Consider the following 8,306-nt stretch of genomic DNA (forward strand, 5'->3'; position numbering starts at 1 on the left):
CTAGTTCTTGAAGAATACAATGGACTCAGCTCTTCTTACAGCATCTGATGGAAATGCACTGAGTGACTGGATTATAGACTCAGGGGCATCACTTCATGTGTCTCCAAACAAGGAGTGGTTTACCTCTTATGTGACCACTAAAGATCATGTTCGGCTAGGCAATGGGCACACATGTGAGATCTTAGGTGTTGGAGATGTGCAATTGAAGTTTCAGAATGGCTCTTCTTTCACGCTGAAGAATGTGAGACATGTTCCCGCAATTACAAAGAGCTTGATCAACACAGGTTTACTTGATGATATTGGCTACGTCACCACTTTTGGACAGAACATGTGGAAGATATCCAAGGGTTCTATGACAGTAGCACATGGAGTAAATTCTGGAGGGCTTTACATGATTTATGTATCAAATGTCTCTAAAAATGTAATCAATGTAACCGAGCAACCGAACGTTTCTTTGTGGCATAGCCGGTTAGGACATATGTCCAAGAAGGGAATGGAAATCTTGTCTCGTTCTGGTTATTTGCCTGGCTTTTCATTTAATGATTTTGAATTCTGTGAACATTGTCTGTATGGTAAGCAAACACAACAGCCACATAAGCATAGAAGCAGTAGAAGAGATACACAGTTGGCACTTGTTCATAGTGATTTGTGTGGACCTATGCCTAACCTATCTCTAGGGGGAGCTTCTTACTTTATGACATTTATAGATGATTACTCGAGGAAAGTATGGGTTTACTTTCTCAAGAACAAGGATGAAGCGTTTAGTGTTTTCAAAACGTTTGTGACACTTGTGGAGAATCAGAGTGGCAAGAAGCTTAAATGCTTACGCACTGACAATGGTGGAGAGTATGTTTCAAAGGCCTTTCAGGACTTTTGTGAGTCAAAAGGTATAAAACGTGAACTTACTGCTCCTTACAATCCTCCTCAAAATGGTGTTGCTGAGAGGATGAATAGGACCATACAAGAGAAGGTCAGAAGTATGTTGTCTAATGCACAACTGCCAAATGGGTTTTGGGCTGAAGCTGTATCAACAGCTGTTCATCTTGTAAATAGATCTCCTAACAAGGTTTTGCAGAAGGATTCAGTGCCAGAGATGGTATGGTCAGGCAAAATGCCCTCATACAAGCATCTCAGAGTCTTTGGCTGTGAGGCATATACTCACGTTCCAAAGGAATTTAGGAACAAACTTGAGCCAAAGAGTAGAAAGTGCATCTTTCTAGGCTATGGTAATTCTGGTGAGATGGGGTACAGACTTTGGGATCCCGAATCCAGAAAGGTTGTCCGCAGCAATGATGTTCACTTTAATGAATCCAAATATCATTCTAAACCAGAGAGGGTTGAGGAGATTAGAAGAGTTGTCTTCCAAGAAGATGGACCTGCACGTGCAAGACAAAATGTCAGGGCTCAAGAGGAGCAAGGACAGGATAGAGTGGAACCACAGGTTGTGGCTGAGCCTGAGCCACCTATTGTGCGTAGATCTGGACGTGTCACGCGACCTCCTGATAGGTTTGTTCCATCTATGAACTATGTCATGTTGACTGATTGCAATGAGCCTTCATGTTACAAGGAAGCAGTGCAAATGAAGGACTCCGGGAATTGGCAATTGGCCATGCAGTCAGAGATGACAGCTCTGCATAAAAACCAGACATGGAAGCTAGTTAAATTACCACGGGGCAAAAAGGCTCTACCTTGTAAATGGGTTTACAGGTATAAGATCACCGCTCATGATAGTCAGCCAAAGTACAAAGCAAGGCTTGTTGCCAAGGGCTTTAAGCAAGAACAAGGCATTGACTTTGATGAAGTCTTCTCTCCGGTGGTCAAGATGACTACATTGAGATGCTTTCTTGCATTGGTTGCCATATTAGATTTGGTGTTGCACCAAATGGATGTCAAGACAGCGTTCTTGCATGGTGATTTAGATGTGGAAATTTACATGCAGCAGCCAGAAGGGTTTGTTGAGAAAGGCAAGGAAGATTGGGTATGCCAGTTGTTAAAGAGTCTTTATGGCTTAAAACAATCACCGAGGGCATGGTACCATAAATTCCACAAGTTTATGCTTTCTCAAGGCTACAAACGTAGTGAGTTCGATCACTGTCTATATACAAAGAAGGCTAAGGATGGCAGTTGGCTGATCCTTATTTTGTATGTGGATGACATGTTGATTGCTGGCAAGCACTTGGAAGAAATTTCAGCTTTGAAGTCAAAGATGGCAAAATCGTTTGACATGAAAGACATGGGTGAGGCAAGTCATATACTTGGTATGCGCATTGAGAGAGACAGATCAAAGAAGTTGATTTGGTTATCTCAAACAGAGTATATTGACAAGGTTTTGCAACGTTTCAATATGGAGAAGGGAAAGGCATTGAGTGTTCCATTGCCACCATATGTGAAACTTAGCAAACAAGATTGTCCTCTGTCTGAGGAAGAACAGGCTGAAATGGATAAGATTCCATATGCGTCTGCAGCGGGTAGTTTGATGTATGCAATGATTGCTACTCGCCCAGACATTGCATTTGCAGTGGGAGTAGTAAGTCGATACATGTCAAACCCAGGCAAGAAACATTGGGAGGCAGTGAAAGGAATATTGAGATACCTGAAAGCTACAAAGAGTATGCGTATATGCTATGGGAGTCAGGAGCTAAGTGTAAAGGGTTTTACAGACTCAGATTATGCAGGTGACTTAGACAACCGAAGGTCTACGTCAGGGTATGTCTTTACATTGGCTGGTGGAGCAATATCATGGCGTTCTAGATTACAAGATTGTGTTACTCAGTCTACTACAGAGGCTGAATATGTTGCAGCATTAGAGGCATGCAAAGAATCAATTTGGCTTAATCGACTAGTAACAGATTTGGGAATCAAAGAAGAGATGCCTGTGTTATATTGTGATAGTCAAAGTGCTATACAATTGGCTCGCAATCCAGTTTATCACTCAAAGACAAAGCATGTGGATGTGAAGTATCATTTCATCAGGGAAATGCTCGAGGATAAGCAACTTCAGCTTGTCAAAGTTCACACCACAGAAAATCCTGCTGATCTACTTACAAAAGGACTTCCCTCAGAGAGCTTTGTGCATTTTCGCAAGCAGATAGGTGTAGGGAAGTACATCACTTCTCTACATCTCTTGTATATTAGCTTGTATAGTAGCTTCTCTCACACTTAAAGTACCACATTGGACTTTAAGTGGGAGGTTGTTGGGGTATAAAGCCCAATGTGGTCGCCTAGGTAAGTGGGCGGGCCGCCAGGTATGTACACATATTCTTTTGTAAAAACCTAATAAGAACTCACTATGCTCTACACATTACAGTAGAGCGAGTTCACCATATCGTCGTGCTCTTCTTCTCGCACTCTCTCTCGCGTCGCACTTCCGCTCGTACTCCTTCAGTCCTATCCATCCGAGCTAGGATAAAACACCCAATAGAGGACCACCTAAGTGAACAGACAAATTTTGAGCTGAATAATGCACTGTTTTGAGCATGGAGACGTGCATTACAGAGGTGAGAGCAACATCTACCACTCGTAAAAGCCGCAGCTTGGTCGGCGATACAAAGGTGACAGACGACACCGCAACAATTTTGCAATGTAACAAAATCGGGGGCGAAAAAGGAGACACCCCCAAGGGGAGTAAAAAGCCAACACGCTAACAAGGATTAAATCCGAGATGTAAGGGACACGATTTACTTTCGCCTACTCTAACCACGAGAGCACTGAAGCTGTGTTATCTCTCCATTGGCGCTTTTCCTTACTTTAATTGGGGGTTGTCGGGTCCCTATAGAAGGACCTCGTTTTTTATTTGGGTGTTTTACCCTAGCATGAGTTGTTGCACAAAAAGCGAGGCCGCATGTATAAAAACCTGCCCCCCCTTTGCGCGGCGATTAGATAGCCTAGATCACGCTCGCCCCATTGATCATTCACCCACCATCGATCCCTCGACTCTAACCCTGTGTCACTTATTAGCGAGCGTCGCCCCCCTTCCCTCCCTCCCCCCCCCCCCCCCCCCAAAACACACACAAACAAACTTTTTGTTCTTTCTACTTATTCACGCGCTTACATGGTTTTAAAACAAAGGGCAACAAAATCGCGAGCAGTAATCCCGATTCCCACTTCATCTGAGTCAATAAAGGTTATAACCAACCTTTATTCTGCACGATGGCAATGGCCTAAGGGGCACCGTCAGATTTACAAATCACAATCTACTGTAGGTGGATTTCTGCACATCTGGAAAACGTGATCGAAACTGCGTGAAAACGATGTCCAATTATTTGATGGCCAATGCCCGCCTCCCTTCTGCTGTACTTCCTCCTCACACTCTCTCTCTGAGAGTCTGAGTCTCTCCCTCTCTCTCTCGCGCACACACACATTCTCTAAGTCTACACGTATCCCATGACGTGAATCTGTCTCCGCATCAGCGCCAAGCTCGTCTTTAACTGCGAAGAGTAGCGCTATGAAGAGTAGTATCTGGGGCGATGACGAGGCCCTGCTCGCAGCTTTCATGGGGGAGGAGCATCAGAGCATCCACGTCTCTCAGCAAGAAGATTGTCTGCAACAGAAGCTTCAATCTGTTGCTGAAGATAGCCCTCATTGCTGGACTTACGCCATCTTCTGGCAGCTTGCAACTACAGCAGAAGGTAAGCAATCTCTTTGCTGGGGAGATGGCTATTTCAATGCAAATAGCATAGGCGCTTCTCTACAATATTCTCCTGCATGCTCAAGGTCAGATCAGCAGAGAAGAAGACAAGTGTTGAGAGAGCTCCAGGCTATGGTGGAGGGTCAAGATCTGGCTGAGCTCGATGCAGCATTAGATGCGGATGTAACCGACACAGAATGGTTCTTTTTGGTTTCCATGATGAATACCTTTCCTGTAGGGGTGGGTACGCCTGGTCTTGCGTGCGCGACATCTCAATGTATCTGGGTTGCTGGATCAGAGCAAGCAAAGAAGATCCATTGCGTAAGAGCACAACTTGGTCAACAGTTTGGCATACACACAATTGTATGCATACCCACCACTACCGGTGTTTTAGAGCTTGGGTCCACCGATGTCATACCTGAGGCCCCAGCTCTTTTGCAGAGAGTGGGGGTCTACTTTCCTGACAGTACATGGCATAGTACCTTTCATGCATACTGCAATGGGCCTTCGCAGGGCGGCTCTTCTGCAATTTCAGGTAATGTGTTGTCTTTGTCGGCTGGCATGCATGCATGTGCCTCGAGCCCTGTTTATGGCTTGACACATAGCCACATATCCAGTAATGAGTCAGGGCACAAGGCAACAGGTGATCTGTCAGGGAAAATTTCTTGCTCGAATGCGATTTCTGCAAAGCAAAAAGGGGAGAACTTATCGGCAGGGGTGTATGGGCCCTCTCCATCTGGCAATTCTTTGCTGAGTCATAGAAGTGAGTTTGAGGATACGGCAGTATTACCGGAATTGAAGAAGGTAAGGCAAGATGCGCAGACATCTAGCTCCATAGCTAACTCCATGTTGAAAGAGCCAAGCAATATGCATCATACAGGTGAGCATATGTCCAGCACTAGTGAGGCTATTACAGAGCAGAATGTGTATGCTTGGAGAAAGGTCAATTCAAGCACAAGCTTCAGTCATGTTCAAGGCTACCATGAACCCAGACAGGGGCTCCAATCATCAATTTCAACAGGAAAGGGCGGTCTCTTGAACTGTCAACACGTGGGTACGACTTATGGTGCTGATTTGAGAGAGCTGTCCCATCTTTCGCAAGAGCTATGTGATCCTTGGCTGAAATGTGCCAAGAAGAGAGGATCTGTTAGTACTCACAAGGCCTTTGGGAATGATAAAGGTCATGGAGTGAGTGATGCTTCGATTCAGCAAATTGCAAAATTTCGAGCGGATAATGTGGGCAATGCGTGGGCGCATAACCGACACGGTATACGGCATAAGCCAAACACAGTTTCACCTAGTTTGAAGGATAAACCCATTTGTGCTGATGTAGAGTCAAGGAGCACAGAGATGGAAGGCAGCCTCATTGAGACACAATCCATGGTTTCTGCTGGTGATCAAAAGCCCAAGAAGAGGGGCAGAAAACCTGCAAATGGTAGGGAGGAGCCATTGAACCATGTAGAGGCTGAGCGTCAAAGGAGAGAGAGGCTTAATCAGCATTTTTATGCCTTAAGAGCCGTGGTACCGAATGTAACAAAGATGGACAAGGCTTCACTGCTGGCTGATGCGACGACATACATTCAAGAAGTAAAGGTGAAGATGCAGGACATGGAGGTAGAGAAGAGAGTGCTGCTTGCACAATTAGAGGCATTGAGAGGAAAAGCGACTTCAGGGTCAGTGGGCCGCGCCCCTGAGGTTCATGCATTCAAATGCGGGAGGGCTCAATTCGGCCATGAGAAGTGTGCTTCAAGATCAAAGTAGCTGCTCAACTGCCAATACGGATAATAGTAATGCAATGGCTTGCTCGTCGTGCAAATTGGGGGTACAGGTTCATTGTCTTGCAGGAGGGGAGGCCCTCATCAAAGTTCAAGGTGCTCTTGAAAATCATTGTGTTGCCAAGGTTATGAAGGTTCTACAGGATTTGCAATTGCAGGTGAATCAAGCGAGCGTTTCGACATCCCAACACACGGTTAGCCAGAGTCTGATTGTGAGGATGAGAGACCCTTATCTGCTCACAGAAAACCAGCTGGTAGCTGCAATTTCTCAAATGGGAGTAACCTGCTCTTGTTGAGATTTAAGCAAGTTTATCTACCAGTTTTGACCACTACGATTTTTGTATATGTACAGATGAAGAGCTATGGAGATTTCATAACTCTGAGCTATCTTCACAAGGATTTGTTTCAAGAGGAGAGAGAGAGAGAGAGAGAGAGAGAGAGAGAAGAAGAAGAAGAAGAAGAGAGTTTTAACGTCGTAGGAAACTATCCCAAGAGACCTTAAAGAGCTAGCCGACGAGGAGTTGAACTCAAGACCTGTTATTGTAGAGGGAAATGGCATAACCAATCTACCGCACTTGGGTGATAGAAAGGTTATACCATTTTCCTCTTTTTTATTAGCGCACACACCCATACATCCACCGACACACTTGAGAAGAAGAGAGTTTCAACGTCGTAGGAAACTATCCTAAGAGACATTAAAGTTCTAGCCGACGAGGAGTTGAACTCAAGACCTGTCATTCAAGAGGGAAATGGCATAACCAATCTACCACACTTGAGGAGTTGGAACTCAAGACCTGTTATACAAGAACCAATCTACCACACTTGACTGATAGAAAGGTTATACCATTTTCCACTTTTTTATTAGTGTGCACACATATGCACCCACCCACACACCTGAGAAGAAGAGAGTTTTAACGTCGTAGGAAACTATCCCAAGAGACCTTAAAAGATCTAGCCGACGAGGAGTTGAACCCAAGACCTATCATTCAAGAGGTAAATGGCATAACCAATCTACCACACTTGAGGAGTTGGAACTCAAGACCTGTTATACAAGAGGGAAATGACATAACCAATCTACCACACTTTATTGATAGAGAGGTTATACCATTTTCCACTTTTTTATTATGCACCCACCCACACACCTGAGAAGAAGAGAGTTTTAACGTTGTAAGAAACTATCCCAAGAGATCTTAAAGATCTAACCGACGAGGAGTTGAACTTAAGAACTGTTATTCAAGAGTGAAATGGCATAACCAATCTACCACTCTTGGGTGATAGAAAGGTTATACGATTTTCCTCTTTTTTTATTAGTACACACACCCGAGAAGAAGAGAGTTTAACGTTGTAGGAAACTATCCCAAGATACCTTAAAGATCTAGTCGACGAGGTGTTGAACTCAAGACCAGTTATTCAAGAGGAAAATGGCATAACCAATCTACCACACTTGGGTCATAGAAAGGTTATACCATTTTCCACTTTTTTATTAGGACACACACACAACCACCCACACACCTGAGAAGAAGAGAATTTTAACGTCGTAGGAAACTATCCCAAGCGACCTTAAAGATCTAACCGATGAGGAGTTGAACTTAAGACCTGTTATTCAAGAGGGAAATGGCATAACCATTCTACCACACTTGGGTGATAGAAAGGTTATACCATTTTCCTCTTTCTATTAGCGCGAACACACATACATACACACCCACGCACCCGACCAGAAGAGAGTTTTAATGTCGTAGGAAATTATTCCAAGAGACCTTAAAGATCTAGCCAACGAGGAATTGAACTCAAGACTTGTTATTCAAGAGAGAAATGGCATAACCAATCTACCACACTTGGGTGGTAGAAAGGTTATACCATTTTCCTCTTTTCTATTAGTGCACGCGCGCGCGCACACGTGAGAA

General features: G+C 44.3%; 1 pseudogene; it reads left to right on the forward strand.

The window, feature by feature from the left end:
* Positions 1–4,276: 4,276 nt before the first annotated feature.
* On the forward strand, positions 4,277–6,822 carry LOC147454287 (transcription factor MYC2-like; annotated as a pseudogene).
* Positions 6,823–8,306: the final 1,484 nt, after the last annotated feature.

This window comes from Adiantum capillus-veneris, chromosome 7 (genome assembly GCF_014529385.1).
Source record: "Adiantum capillus-veneris isolate H3 chromosome 7, ASM1452938v2, whole genome shotgun sequence".
Taxonomy (NCBI): Eukaryota; Viridiplantae; Streptophyta; class Polypodiopsida; order Polypodiales; family Pteridaceae; genus Adiantum; species Adiantum capillus-veneris.